Source organism: Pinus tabuliformis, chromosome 7, assembly GCF_031772625.1.
Source record: "Pinus tabuliformis cultivar Carrire ecotype Pingquan chromosome 7, CPIR1, whole genome shotgun sequence".
In the NCBI taxonomy this organism is placed as follows: domain Eukaryota; kingdom Viridiplantae; phylum Streptophyta; class Pinopsida; order Pinales; family Pinaceae; genus Pinus; species Pinus tabuliformis.
The window spans coordinates 806,149,203-806,163,623 of NC_142293.1; positions in this window are offsets into that span (position 1 = coordinate 806,149,203).

The window sequence follows — 14,421 nt, forward strand, 5'->3', positions numbered from 1 at the left end:
AACCCTTAGATAATTGCATCGGTTTTCCCGCATTGGGTTTTTCCGGGGACATTAGTCCAAAAACAACAATGTAACTTGTGTGCTTGTTTCTATTTCCTTCAGTTGATGATCTGTAATGTGTTGAGCATGTACTTGTATTTATTTCTAGTATTTACATGGTAAATAACTTGTTAATTATCGGAACAAGTAGGTAGGAATAAATCAGTAAAGTGCATGAAGGGTTTCTAACGTGTCAGACTTAGAAATTCCAACACTTAGATAATTGAAAAACCAAAAGGTGAGCTGCATAGATCATTTGAAATGACAGATTTGGGCAAACTTTATTATTGTTTAGGAGTGTTAGTATAGAAAATGCAAGGTAGTCTGTTGCGTCTGTCATAGGCCAAGGATGCGAAGAAATACATAAAATATTAAATAGCATGGTATAAGTCGATTGCAGGTTCTTTTGAAACGGGAATGGAATTCTCCTTGTGTGGGTTCTAATCTAGTGGGTATAACTTTAAATAAGACGTTGGTAGTTATGGGGTTGGAATTCTCTCATAATTCATGAAAAGTCCCAAATTTGTTCACTAGAAAGAAGTAGAGCGAGTCGTCAAGTTTATGGAAGGGAACACTCTATTCACAGGAAGATAACTTGAAATTAGTCGGGCATATTATTTCTCGTCTTCTTATACGTGTGTGCTTTGAAAAGATAACCACATCCAAAGACTCAATAACAGCTCTGCTAAAGTTTATAGATGTGAAGGACTTCTGAGAAAACCCATCGCTTAATGACAATTGAGCGAGGAATATATCGAAGGATTCAATCTTGCACTCAGTCATAAAAAGGAAGTTGGGGTATCCAACATCTTGCCAACAAACCGACTCCAACCATAATGTGAAAGGCAGGTTAACTCCAACCATAATGTGAAAGGCAGGTTAACTACGAAACCTATTTCCCACTTTGTAGTATTGTTGCCTCTTGAATTCCAACAGGTATCTGGCTACTTAGATCCACAAAACTCCTGCCAGGTAAACTTTGTATGATACAATTGTGATGTGCAAGTTTGACACACACGCTAGTTTCCCTCTAAAAGAGGAAAGTCAAAATATTATGACAAGCTTAACTGTAATTTGATCATACACTATTGAGGTATTGCATAGAATAAACAATATACTATCAATGCACTAATGAAGAACTCAAAATAAATGAATTTATTATTGCTACAATAGTGCCACTCTTGGGATTCTCAGATAAAGCACCTAACCTGCATGGCAAAAGATTCCTAGAATAGAGTACCTCCTACCTAGAAGTGTGTCCCCTGCTCAAAATATAGAACCCTTCTCTACTGTGCACTTTTCTTAAAGATAAATCTGTGCATAAAACAAAACTAAGAAAAACACCTAAATTAAGAAAAGTGAGCATCTAAGTCAAACTATAAAAGCATACTAAATATGGCTCTATCTAAGTTTGGGAAACACTAAACAAGCATGCTTGCATACAACAACCACAAGATGCCTAAAATCGATGCACTTCTTTCATCGCTGCTACACCCTCATAGGAAAACTATAATCTACAACATGTATCCCAAGGCATTGGATAGGTACTTCCACATAGGTCTAAGTGTGTAAACATGTGGCAATAGTCCAAAAGACTCTTAACCTTGAAAATTACTTTAATTAATAGAATTATTAAAGTAATTGGCTTTTATAAGAAAAAGTGAGTTAACCTAATGAAATGCAGAGGCTATTTGCATTAATGAATTAAATGAATCTCAACCATTGATCTCAAGTGATGTTGAGATCTAATCTCAACAATGAATCACCTTGGAGATCAGAGTTTTGGATTCAATCAATAACTCAAACTTATAAAAGGAACGCTAGGCTAAAAGAGAAGACACATTAGTGAGCACAAGACAATGAGGTAGTGAGGATCTCAATGATTGGCTGGAGGACATTCATCCAAGTGTGCGGAGTCCGAGGAGGAGTGCAAGGGATAACAAGGGAGAAGGATCCAGATTAGCCAGCAAGATCAAATGATGAGTTTTGGAGGGTTTGATCAGCTGGAATTTCCCAAAGTTTTGTTGTATTTGTATTTTTCCTCAATGGGCCTTTATTGTTGAGATTGCAACAAGATGATGGAGCTTAGTGAAAAGAGTTGCCTTCACTAAGTGGGCCCGCAGGCTATTTTTGGCGCAAGTCTATTTTTTAGACTATGTCTATTTTTAGACATATGGATCATGTCTATGGATTGCAGGTTGTTGTTTATGGATGATTGATCAAGTTGGAAAAAATAGATGGACTTCTATTTTTGATGAAAGTGTGAATGGTCACAGTGTGAGTGATCAAAGTCTATTTTTAGACTGGCTGTCAAAAATAAGAAAAGTCAAATATTATTATCTCACAATAATATTTGGACTATAAACTTAATCTTATTCTCTTGGAGCACTTCAGTTTGAGCTACAGAGGTGACACATGCAGCTGTCAGAAGGAAATACGCTTTTCTTATGAGTCAGTTGAGTTGTTGCATGCATGACTTCAGTTAGAACTCAACCAGTTGAGTTTGGTGGAGTTGATTGTGGAGTTGATGGAGTTGTGTTCAGTTTAGCTTTGTTAAACTGGTTGTATTTAGTCTAACTGGCAAATAGACTAGAGATGAGTTGGGTGAATTAGTTATTAATTAATTCACAAGTTATTAACTCATAATACAACTAATGAATACATCAGTTAACTCAGTTGCATGTCAGTGCATGTTCAGTTCAACAGGGACAGGTGGTAGAGAATCAGATTGCTATCAGTTGTGACTATAGTTGTGCACCAGATCTTGCACAATCAAAGGATTGAGTATGCCAATGAGTTTGCTCACGTATTTTCCCACATTATAGCTTGTGCTCACGTCCAACAAAGTGTGAGTGACTATTTTGCAGGTGAAAAACGAGTTTGGTGAGCCATTCTCATCAGTTCTTGAGCAGGTATTGAGCAGTGGAGGCAGGCAAGCAGTGGAAGAGATTTGGAGATCAGATCTGAGCTGTATTGTGTGTAACAGAGGTGGAGATACTTGTGAGAAGTATTATGCTGTGTAATGTTACATGACTCAATCATTAATATACAGATAGTTGGGGTTTTTAGCGAGATGCTTTCCCCGGGATACATACTGTGTTAATGTGTGAATGCTCTTGATGTTTCATTGTTATTGATGCTGCTATATTGATGATCAATGTAGAGGAGCTTATGTATTGTGTATGTTTTCCGCAATAGTACATGATCAGGATAATCTCCATTCAATATGTGTTAAATTATTCAAAATTTCTACATGGTATCAGAGCTAGATAATTTGTAGAAAAAGTTCTACATGGTATCAGAGCTGTTGATCATCAGATCTACTATTCAGGAAGTGTCTACATTCTATTTCTTCAGGCAGAGTCTGTAATCGGGCCAGGTAGCCTCTGGATTCATCCTTCCTTTGGAAGGTGAGATATCCGGTGAATGCCCATACAGTCAATCTCTGTACGAGAAATATTGTGTTCTCACGAATCTTAGATCGGAAGTAGTTGAGTTTGAGCTGGTGGAAATCGAATTTGCAGCAGTGTTGTTGAAATGTCTTTCAACGGATTGCAAATGTTATTCCAAAGCAAGAGCGACCTGGCGCTCAAGGATAAACTCAGTAACAATAAAGGTGAGAATGGATCTTCATCAAAGGTATCTGATGAAGAGAATTGCGCTTTGGCTGCCAAAGCAAAGAAGGAGAAGAACAAGAAAGCTTCTCATTCCGGTGCGAAAGGCAAGAAGCAGGATATGTCCAAGGTGAAGTGTTTTCACTGTCACCAGCACGGACACTATGCCACAAATTGTCCGCAGAAGAAGAAGAACAAGCAAGCTGCTGGATCTGCAGGGGGAGAGGCCTTAGCTTCTCAGTTTGAGCTTGATTTTTCTTTGATCGCATGCTTGGTTTCAAGTGTGATGGGATCAATGTGGTTCTTGGACAGTGGTGCGTCTTTTCACATGACGGGAGATAGAGATTTGTTCTCTGATCTGGAGGACAAAGATCTTGGAGTGCACATCGAGATGGGCGATGATGGTAGATACAGTGCGACCGGTATCGGTACCATTTCCTTTGAGAGGGAGTCTGGTAAACCCTTTGTATTGAAGGAAGTCATGCATGTTCAGGATTGAAGAAAAATCTCATCTCAGTGGCGATGTTAGAAGACAAGGGGTATGATGTTGTTTTCAGCGAGGGAAAGGCCTTCCTGCGCAGCAAGACAACTGGTGAGACCCGGAAGATAGGGGTTCGAGTGAGGAACCTTTATCAGTTGCATGTAGATGGATGCGCAACAATGGCAGGCAAGGCAGAAGGATTGGTGAGCCGGGATGATGGCGAGTTGTGGCACAGGAGATTGGGTCACCTTCACCATGGAGCCTTGAAGATACTGCAGCAGATCACTACAGGGCTTCCTAAAGGCACACTTGCGCAGTCAGATCAATGCAAGGGGTGTACTTTGGGGAAGTTTGTGAAAGCCACCTTTCACGAGAAGGATAGTCGCGCCACGACGATCCTTGAGAGAATTCACACAGACGTGTCTGGACCTTTCTCAGTTGCTTCGACAGCAAAACACAGGTATTATGTGATTTTTGTTGATGATTTCTCTCGTAAATGCTGGATCTTCTTCATGCAGAAGAAGAGCAAGACATATTCAAAGTTCTGTGAATTCAAAGCACTGGTCGAGAAGGAGTCGGGGAAGAAGGTGAAGGCTCTTAGGAGCGATAATGGTGGTGAATACATCTCAGATGAGTTCAAGGATTTCTGCAAGACAGAAGGGATTCGTAGAGAGCTCATAGCTCCCCATAACCCACAGCAGAACGGGGTAGCTGAGCGGAAGAACAGAACGATTGTGGGTGCTGCACGGGCAATGTTGCATGATCAGGGCCTACCCCTTCACTTGTGGGCGGAAGCATGCAATACAGCAGTTTATGTGCAGAACCGTTGTCCTCATAGGATACTTGGCATGAGTACACCTGAGGAGACTTATTCTGGTAAGAAGCCTGATCTTTCTCATTTGAGGATTTTTGGTGCTAACGTTTACATGCATGTGACGAAGGATGCCAGGAAGAAGTTGGAGCCGACCGCAGAGGTTGGGATATTTGTGGGGTACACTGATACGCCCCACAACTATCGTGTGTATTTGCCAAACAGTGGTAAAACTGTTGTGCGACGGGATATAAAATTTCAGGAGGAGAAAGCCATGAAGTGTTCGCTTGAGAGGGAGCTATACTTGCATGCAGATGAGGAGCTATTAGTTCCTAAGGATGAGCTTCAGGACGTGGATCAGCCACAGGACGAGGTTCATGGAGTGGAAGAGACCACTCATGCAGCGCCAACCATCAGAGGGCGAAAGCGCTTGACAGAAGCTGAGCGACTGGCTCAAGATGCAGAGAAAGTTGTAGGACCACCTACAGCCCAACACAGGCAGAGACAGTCACCTGATCGGTACACTGGATACATGGCTCTTATGAGCAAGTGTGTTGTGACTGAGCCATCCTCTTTCGAGGAAGCTGTGGAGGATCCTGCATGGGTAGACGCCATGGTGGAAGAGTATGATTCTATTGTCAGAAACAGTGCATGGGAGATTGTTCCTAGACCGGAAGGGAAATCAGTGGTGGGTTCGAGATGGATCTACAAAGTTAAGCAGGCAGCTGACGGGAGTGTGGAGAAGTACAAGGCAAGATTTGTTGCCCGAGGCTTTTCACAGATTGAGGGGATCGATTATGAGGAGACCTTTGCACCTGTCGCAAGGTATTCTTCCATACGGACAATTCTTGCTCTCTCAGCACAGATGGGATGGCACATTCATCAGATGGATGTGAAGATTGCGTTCCTCAACGGAGTCATTGAGGAGGAGGTGTACATTGAGCAACCCGAAGGCTTTGAAGTCTTCAGCAGCGAGTCGCATGTGTGCAGGCTCAAGAGAGCGCTGTATGGGTTGAAGCAAGCACCATGTGCTTGGTACACACGGATAGACAGCTATTTCACAGGACTTGGATTCTCCAAGAGCGAGGCGGATCCTAACCTATACCAGATTGTGGTGGAGGGTAAGTTGCTTATCATTGTACTGTATGTTGATGATTTGATTCTAACGGGTTATGAGCTGTTGATACTGTCATGCAAGAAGGATCTTGCTACAGAGTTTGAGATGAAGGATTTGGGCCTCCTTCACTATTTCCTAGGATTGGAAATATGGCAGCGCAGTGGTGGACTGTTTGTTTCTCAGGGCAAGTATGCTCGGGAGATACTGGAGAAGTTCAACATGCATGGCTGCAAGCCTGTTGATACTCCTCTTCCTGGAGGTTGGAAGAAGGAGGATGCCACTTCGGGAGAAGAAGTGGATGCCACTGTTTATCGACAGTTGGTGGGGTCGCTGATGTATTTGGTCAATACACGACCTGATATATGCTATGCAGTTAACCAGCTTTCACAAGCTATGGTTAAGCCTACCAAGCTCTTCTGGGAGGCGGGCAAGCATGTATTGCGCTACTTGAGAGGCACATCGGGATATGGTTTGTGGTATAGACAGGAGGATGAGGTGAAGCTATGTGGCTTCACGGATGCAGATTGGGCAGGGAGCCCAACAGACAGAAAGAGCACATCAGGAGGGGTCTTCAGTATTGGATCGACAGCAGTTTCTTGGTACAGTAGGAAACAGAGATCCGTGGCACTCAGTTCAGCGGAGGCCGAGTATATGGCAGCAAGTTTGGCTGCATGCGAGGCTATATGGATGAGGAAGATCCTAGTTGGTTTGTTTGGTTCTCATTTGGATCCTACTATGATTTACTGTGATAACCAGAGTTGCATTAAACTCTTGGCTAATCCTGTATTTCATGATAGATCTAAACATATTGACATCAGGTACCATCATATCAGAGATTGTGTGCAATGGAGGATCATGTTACTTTCGTACATTCCAACGGAGGATCAAGATGCTGATATTCTGACGAAGGCTCTCACCAGGAGCAAATTCGAGTACCACCGAGGTAGGATAGGGGTTGCTGATAATCCATATCTTGTCGAGAGGGAGTGTTGAGATTGCAACAAGATGATGGAGCTTAGTGAAAAGAGTCGCCTTCACTAAGTGGGCCCGCAGGCTATTTTTGGCGCAAGTCTATTTTTTAGACTATGTCTATTTTTAGACATATGGATCATGTCTATGGATTGCAGGTTGCTGTTTATGGATGATTGATCAAGTTGGAAAAAATAGATGGACTTCTATTTTTGATGAAAGTGTGAATGATCACAGTGTGAGTGATCAAAGTCTATTTTTAGATTGGCTGTCAAAAGTAAGAAAAGTCAAATATTATTATCTCACAATAATATTTGGACTATAAACTTAATCTTATTCTCTTGGAGCACTTCAGTTTGAGCTACAGAGGTGGCACATGCAGTTGTCAGAAGGAAATACGCTTTTCTTATGAGTCAGTTGAGTTGTTGCATGCATGACTTCAGTTAGAACTCAATCAGTTGAGTTTGGTGGAGTTGATTGTGGAGTTGATGGAGTTGTGTTCAGTTTAGCTTTGTTAAACTGGTTGTATTTAGTCTAATTGGCAAATAGACTAGAGATGAGTTGGGTGAATTAGTTATTAATTAATTCAAAAGTTATTAACTCATAATACAACTAATGAATACATCAGTTAACTCAGTTGCATGTCAGTGCATGTTCAGTTCAACAGGGACAGGTGGTAGAGAATCAGATTGCTATCAGTTGTGACTATAGTTGTGCACCAGATCTTGCACAATCAAAGGATTGAGTATGCCAATGAGTTTTCTCACGTATTTGCCCACATTATAGCTTGTGCTCACGTCCAACAAAGTGTGAGTGACTATTTTGCAGGTGAAAAATGAGTTTGGTGAGGCATTCTCATCAGTTCTTGAGCAGGTATTGAGCAGTGGAGGCAGGAAAGCAGTGGAAGAGATTTGGAGTTCAGATCTGAGCTGTATTGTGTGTAACAGAGGTGGAGATACTTGTGAGAAGTATTATGCTGTGTAATGTTACATGACTCAATCATTAATATACAGATAGTTGGGGTTTTTAGCGAGATGCTTTCCCCGGGATACATACTCTGTTAATGTGTGAATGCTCTTGATGTTTTATTGTTATTGATGCTGCTATATTGATGATCAACGTAGAGGAGCTTATGTATTGTGTATGTTTTCCGCAATAGTACATGATCAGGATAATCTCCATTGAATATGTGTTAAATTATTCAAAATTTCTACATTTATATCAGTAAATGAGCCCTTGTATGCTGAAGATTAATTGATAAAACAACAGATTTGAAGGGCAGAGATCTATCTGTGCATATGTATGAGATTGATGTGATTATTTTGCTTCCACTGTTTATTTTTATTTGTGTTAAAATCTCAACAATGTTTTTTATTTAGTAGATCTGCGACAATAATTATTTAATCAAAAAGGAATCTATCGAGTCAATGATTAGCCAAAAGCTGGGGTTAGAGAAATCAACACACACACATGGACAACTTCAAAACAAGCACCTTCAAAGAATTTGGCACCAAAGAAATATGTCTATTTGTGTCATATGCACACTTTTACAAATATATGCCTTTTACACAGATATTTGAAGGCATACAATTCACAATTCGAAGAGAGTTTTCAACATTTTCTTGAAGAAAATCTCACAGCAAACAACCCAGGATTTTGCACACATGGACAGTTTCAAAAGAATCACCTTTTAAAAATTAGGCAACAAAGAAATATGTACCTATGCGTCTAATAATTGCACTTTAACAAATATATTCTTTTTACATAAATATTTAACGACATAAAGTTCACAATGTGGAGAAAAATTTCAACTTCTTTTCTAGGGAAAACCAGGTGGGGAAAACCGGACACTTCCCTACAATTTGTAGATGGTATCGAATGTAAACCCAGACTAACCCACTAGGGATGTCGAGAGAGGCACACAAAAGGGGCAGCTAGCCCTGGGAAAGAACCCTGAGAACTCCTATATGAAGCTCAAAGCACTCAAACACTAGAGCTATCCCATGGAAAGAATTTTCAACTTAGACATAAGAATACAAACATAGTTTCCAAAACAAATTAAATAGGAAAGGAATGAATTTGAAATTAAACTGTTGTAGACATAAAAATATAATTAAAAATTATATTAAGGGATGCAACAAGAGGGTAGGGGAGATTCTCAACTCCCTTTCACCCTAGGAAGTTCCTACCCAAAACCCAAATAGGGTTTGACAACATGTAGAGGAATGCATGCAGGTCGTCAAGCAAATCAAGGAGCTTTCTAGTGAAGGGTTGAGAGAGGCACCTAACTTGGAACCTAAATATGTACCCAACAATGCAAATATTCACAAAAGAATGCAATTACGAGAAAAATATTGCTTGTTGTGCACTCTACATTCCATTAGTTGTGTGTACAAAATTGTGGTAGGTAGAAATAGGTGAAGGGTTGGGTAAATGTGGGTAGAATGTTAGAAAAGAAACCAATGCTCTGTCCCCCATCCTCCAAGCATGTTAGTATCTTTGGGGATTTCCCTATCATCCTCGGTACACAATGGATGACAAGCAACATAAGTGGCGATATCCTTTACTAAAGTAAGACACCCCTAGTACTTAAGAGTGACGTTCCCAAGTAATAAGAAGTCCCAGGATTACCACACCGTGAGTCATTCTAAACTCTTCCTCTTCCAAATGACACCTACAAGCATATAAAAATAACTAATAAAAAAATTATTTTAATTCTCTTTTTATTCCTATATCAAAAAAAGGTGGTGAAGTCCTCCCAAACCTTGATTCTCACTTATTTAAGTCACACAAACGTTCATTTGATTCATTTTTCACCATCATCTCACTAGTGGCATCATATCAAGGAGTTTATAGATTAATTTGTGGACAGAAAGCTTCCAAAGGAATGGAACAACTTTCTGACACATTTCAAGTGCATTCAATTCCCAACAATCCACAAAATAAATTGTACAGAAAATTTTGATGTTCATCTTGTTATGTCTCCTCTAATTTTGATATTCAGGCATTTTTGTAGTTTTCATATATTTTATATTTGGAGCAGTGTGTGTCAGATTGATTGACCTATGTGGATGTTGGGACAAGGTCAAAAAGAGCATACTCTAAAGTGAAAGTGCATGCCACAAATGCAAAACATGTTCCTCTACAAAGTAATAATGTGAATGTCCTCGTTGGAGAATCAAGCTAACTATGGGTTGTTGAACCGTGTAAAAAAGAGTTGACCACCATATCCTTGGGTTGCGGGGATTCATGAACAAGTTTGTTCTTAGAGGGGTGTAACTCAAATTGCTTCATCGTTGAGTTGAGTGAAGCAATTCCTAATGGAAAATGAGTAATCAGAGTTTTGACTAGATGCTTAAAAGTGTAACTCCCTATTGAAGTGTGAAATCCATGGAGTAGGTTATCATAAGTTGGGAAGGGTGTGAACATTAAATCAAAATAAGAGTCCTAAACTTATGGAGATTGATTAAGTTGAGGTCCATCCCTCCATGTCGCAAGGAATTGAGAGACGATGACATAAGTTTGTGAGATTTACAATCTTAGGGCAATCAATAGGTCTCCTGGAAGGCATCATACACTACCTTATGATCCCGCTAGTAGGTTGTGCTAAGAAGTAGATCACAAAAACCTAGTGATAAGATCACAAGCGATACAAGTTCTTTTGGCTACCATTATCCAGCATCAACTATGCGATCTTTTGCCTAAGATAGAAATTATAAGTAAAGAGAGTTTCCCAAGTTCCCTCTTATTGTAAAGGAGAGTTTGAGAAGAATTCTTAGTAGGGGAAACTTTGAGGTGGCCAAATCTCCTGGATTCCAAAAAGCCCAAATAGTTAGGCTATGACTAACTGATATGGACAAGGGTAACCAGTGATGCAAATACCATAGTTACCAAATTCGATATGATATGGGGAAAAACAAAGGGAATGCATAGAAACTGGTATTGAATAATTCAACACTATACATCTCATCAAACTAAAACATTATATAAATTTTTCAAATTTCAGGTCTTAACAGGCTAATCCTAATTCCTTGCCTCATTCAAGGCCACCATAAAGGGATCAAAATCATGCCCACTTTCACACCCCCCTGGTAATTCTGAAAAAGCTTTCTGAGAATCCTCTGTCCCTCCTTAAGGTGACTACGACCAATACAGCCACTGCAAAATTGAGGAAACATTAATTTTTTCTACATCGTTGTTGGAGTCTCTTGTTAAAAGAAATAGAATCCTAGAACCAAAGTTTCAAGGTTCTGAAGAGAATGAAATAGTTTTATAGTCCATTACAAAAACCAATGAAAAGATTAAATTTAAAAAATTAAAATTTGGAGATAAAATTTTTTGCACATGCTAGTAGTACATGAGAGGATAATGGTACTAGACCCAAAAAAAATGAAAGTAAAATGAAAAATTAAAAGAGGTATAACCAAGACAAGGCAATCCCAAATAGAGATATCCTACACAAGAAGAAAACCTTGAATAACCTCATCGGTTAGCTCAAGTGGCCATAAAACAGATGTGAGATCTCTCCCCCAAAGTTGAGCAGGTCATGAGTTCGACTCTCTTGATCCCCCGACATTAGGATCCATAATCAAGGCCGATGGTTTACCCCATTTACCATCTATAGCTCATAAGGAAGTACTCAGAAGCACTTCCCGTGAAGTGTTTTCCTTGGGAAAAAGGAAGCAAACCCTGCTTCAAAGATGACATTTGAAAAAGAATGTGATAGTCAAATCTTTAGAACATAGTGAGGAAGACAACCAATGGTGTCAATTTCTAGCAGCAAAGAGCATGTGACAGTTGTGGTTCCAACAACCAAGAAGAAATTTGCAAAAACTTAGAATTAATGATTAGGACATCTACAAACATCAACTACCTGATACATCACAAGCTACTAAGCTAGAAGCAGGAGATACGGAAGCTGAGTTTGTCCATCACAAAAGAGCACATCAATTGTCAACAATAACGATGCCTTTTTTCTTTATGAACTATACACTCAACTCAAAATATTTCCATGAGCATTCACAATATTTATCTCCCTGCTGCCAAATTTTTACATTGATTACACATACCATCCAAAGTAAATTGCACCAAATAATTCGATTGTATGATTTTTTTCCAAATTTTAAATTATTTGGCCCAATTCAACCAAACTTTGTAATTATGGAAAATACTCACATAAAGATAGAAGAATGAAAGTTGTATCAAAAGAAGATTGTCAAATTGTGCATGACGTGATGTACACTCTACATTCCATTAGCTATATATAAGAGTCTAGAGCTGCAATAGGTGGAGGTAAGTCAAGAGTTCAGTGGAGCAGGTGGATTGTTAGATTTGTGATCTTTGACCAAGCCACCTTTACAATGATGTACATAAAATATTAAGTACAAGATTACAAACAATACATTTTTTGGACTTATTCTTTGTTCATTTGGGGAAAATACTGCAGAGGACTCCATGGCAGGTCATGTGTTTACAGGTGCTGCACGTGGAGGTTTTGTGTAGCATAATTTTGCACCTTTGGTGGAGATATTGTGATGAGTTGCTTTTGCAGTTTGCAAAAGTGATGGCATCAGTCAGATGCTCCACAGAGAGTGTTTTTATTGGTGTCATTTGAAGCCATACCTTTTCACAGTTTGATTGAGGATGACAGAATGGTTTCAAAGTTTTTTTGGCAGCATGTATGTAGAAGGGGAGTTTAGGCTGGTTTCATAGCCTACTTGATATTGGCAGCATTTTTGTGGAAGGCCTCGTTGCTACTATGCATCTACTACATTGTGGTTGTTTACTTTTTCTTGTTCTGTCAAAGGTTGGTTGTTCTTGTACACAACCACTGTTCTGGGATTGTGATGACGCCTGGCCATTGGGCTTATATATCTCTATTGCAATGGAGCACTGGTACGCAATTAGCTTAAATATGGCCTCAGGGTGTATTTTTCCCCGCACATTTCATTGGCATTTTATGGTAGGTCAGTTTATGTTTCTTCAAACAAGTACATATTGCTTCCTTGCAAGTTGCCTGAGAGACTGCAAGGGTTTGTACCTATATATTTATTCTCTCTTTCTCATCATTTCTTCAGAAAGGGGGTTTGACAGTGTTTTCATGATTCTGATCAATTGTGTGCTTCAAAGGGATCTGTTTCAGATAGGATCTTGTTTAAAGTTGGGGGCCCTGCAGGCCCTTGCTTAAAGTTGTTTAAGATACAAAGAGCATATTACAGAAAGGGATGTCAATATATTTCAAAAAAAATATGAACCAAATTAGACAAAACTATTATCACTATAGTTGTTACGTGTTTTTGAGAAGCAAGAGAGCCCCATAGGTCAGATTTGGTAACTGAGTGATCATAATAATGTCTCATTTCCAGAATGAAAATAATTAGGAATAATTTCCAACAGAAAATTGATAGGAAACTTGATATAGATAGGAAAGATTTCTTTTCCGACTGGCATCATCTTAAGTCCAGACACACTTCTACTCTAATACCTTGTGGTGCCACTTTTTTGTTCTATTTCAAATATGAGTGTTAGTAAGAAGTTAGAACCTTTGTGGACATGATTATTTTGTTTCTCAACATTGAGAACACTGACCTGGCAAGGATGAAACTGCACCTAAAGAAAAAGGACTAGCAGCAAGTTGCAACTATAACAACAACAATATTTAAAAGGTTTACATTTTCCAGCAAAAGTATGTACTACTTAACATTTACATTGTTAGCATGAGGTTAGGATTAAATATATAGATGGTAATTTTTCCATTAGTGACTTGTTAGCGTGAGTAGTTATCGTCCATTAATTGCATGCTTGGCAGGAGAAATCAACTCTATAAGGCTTTTAATTTTAGAAGGGACTGTTTTTTTGTCTGTGTTTTTTTTCCACTATGGCGAGAAGGATACATGTGGACAACATGAAGATAACCATAAAATAGGCCCCAAAGATAAATAAATTAGGCATGATGGTTAATAGCAAAGGTATTTATCTTTAGAAAGGCAAAAGCAAGGCACCTAAAGGCTAAAACTAAGCACAGGTTTCTCACAAAATCAACCACTGTAAACTCAGAGGGACACAGTTGACGGTAGTGTAATATTACAGAACCAAGGGGCATTGATGTGGGTATTTAACTGCTGAAGAGAAAGAATGGTAGTTTCATTGCTTTAAGAGTTGTTTTATCAAAGAAGGATGGCCTCATTAACTGCAATATTTGCACACTGTAGTTTTGCAATTTCACGGACTGGAATTGATATTTGAAGGTTAGTGTCAAACTTTTACAGGCTGGAATAGCATGTATAGCCTGTCTTGTGCAGACATAAACAACAAGTGCAGGACAACCTCAGGATTTGTCAGCACAGAAGTGCAGGTGCAGTCTGCCCTCGGCATAACTGATGGCACAAGG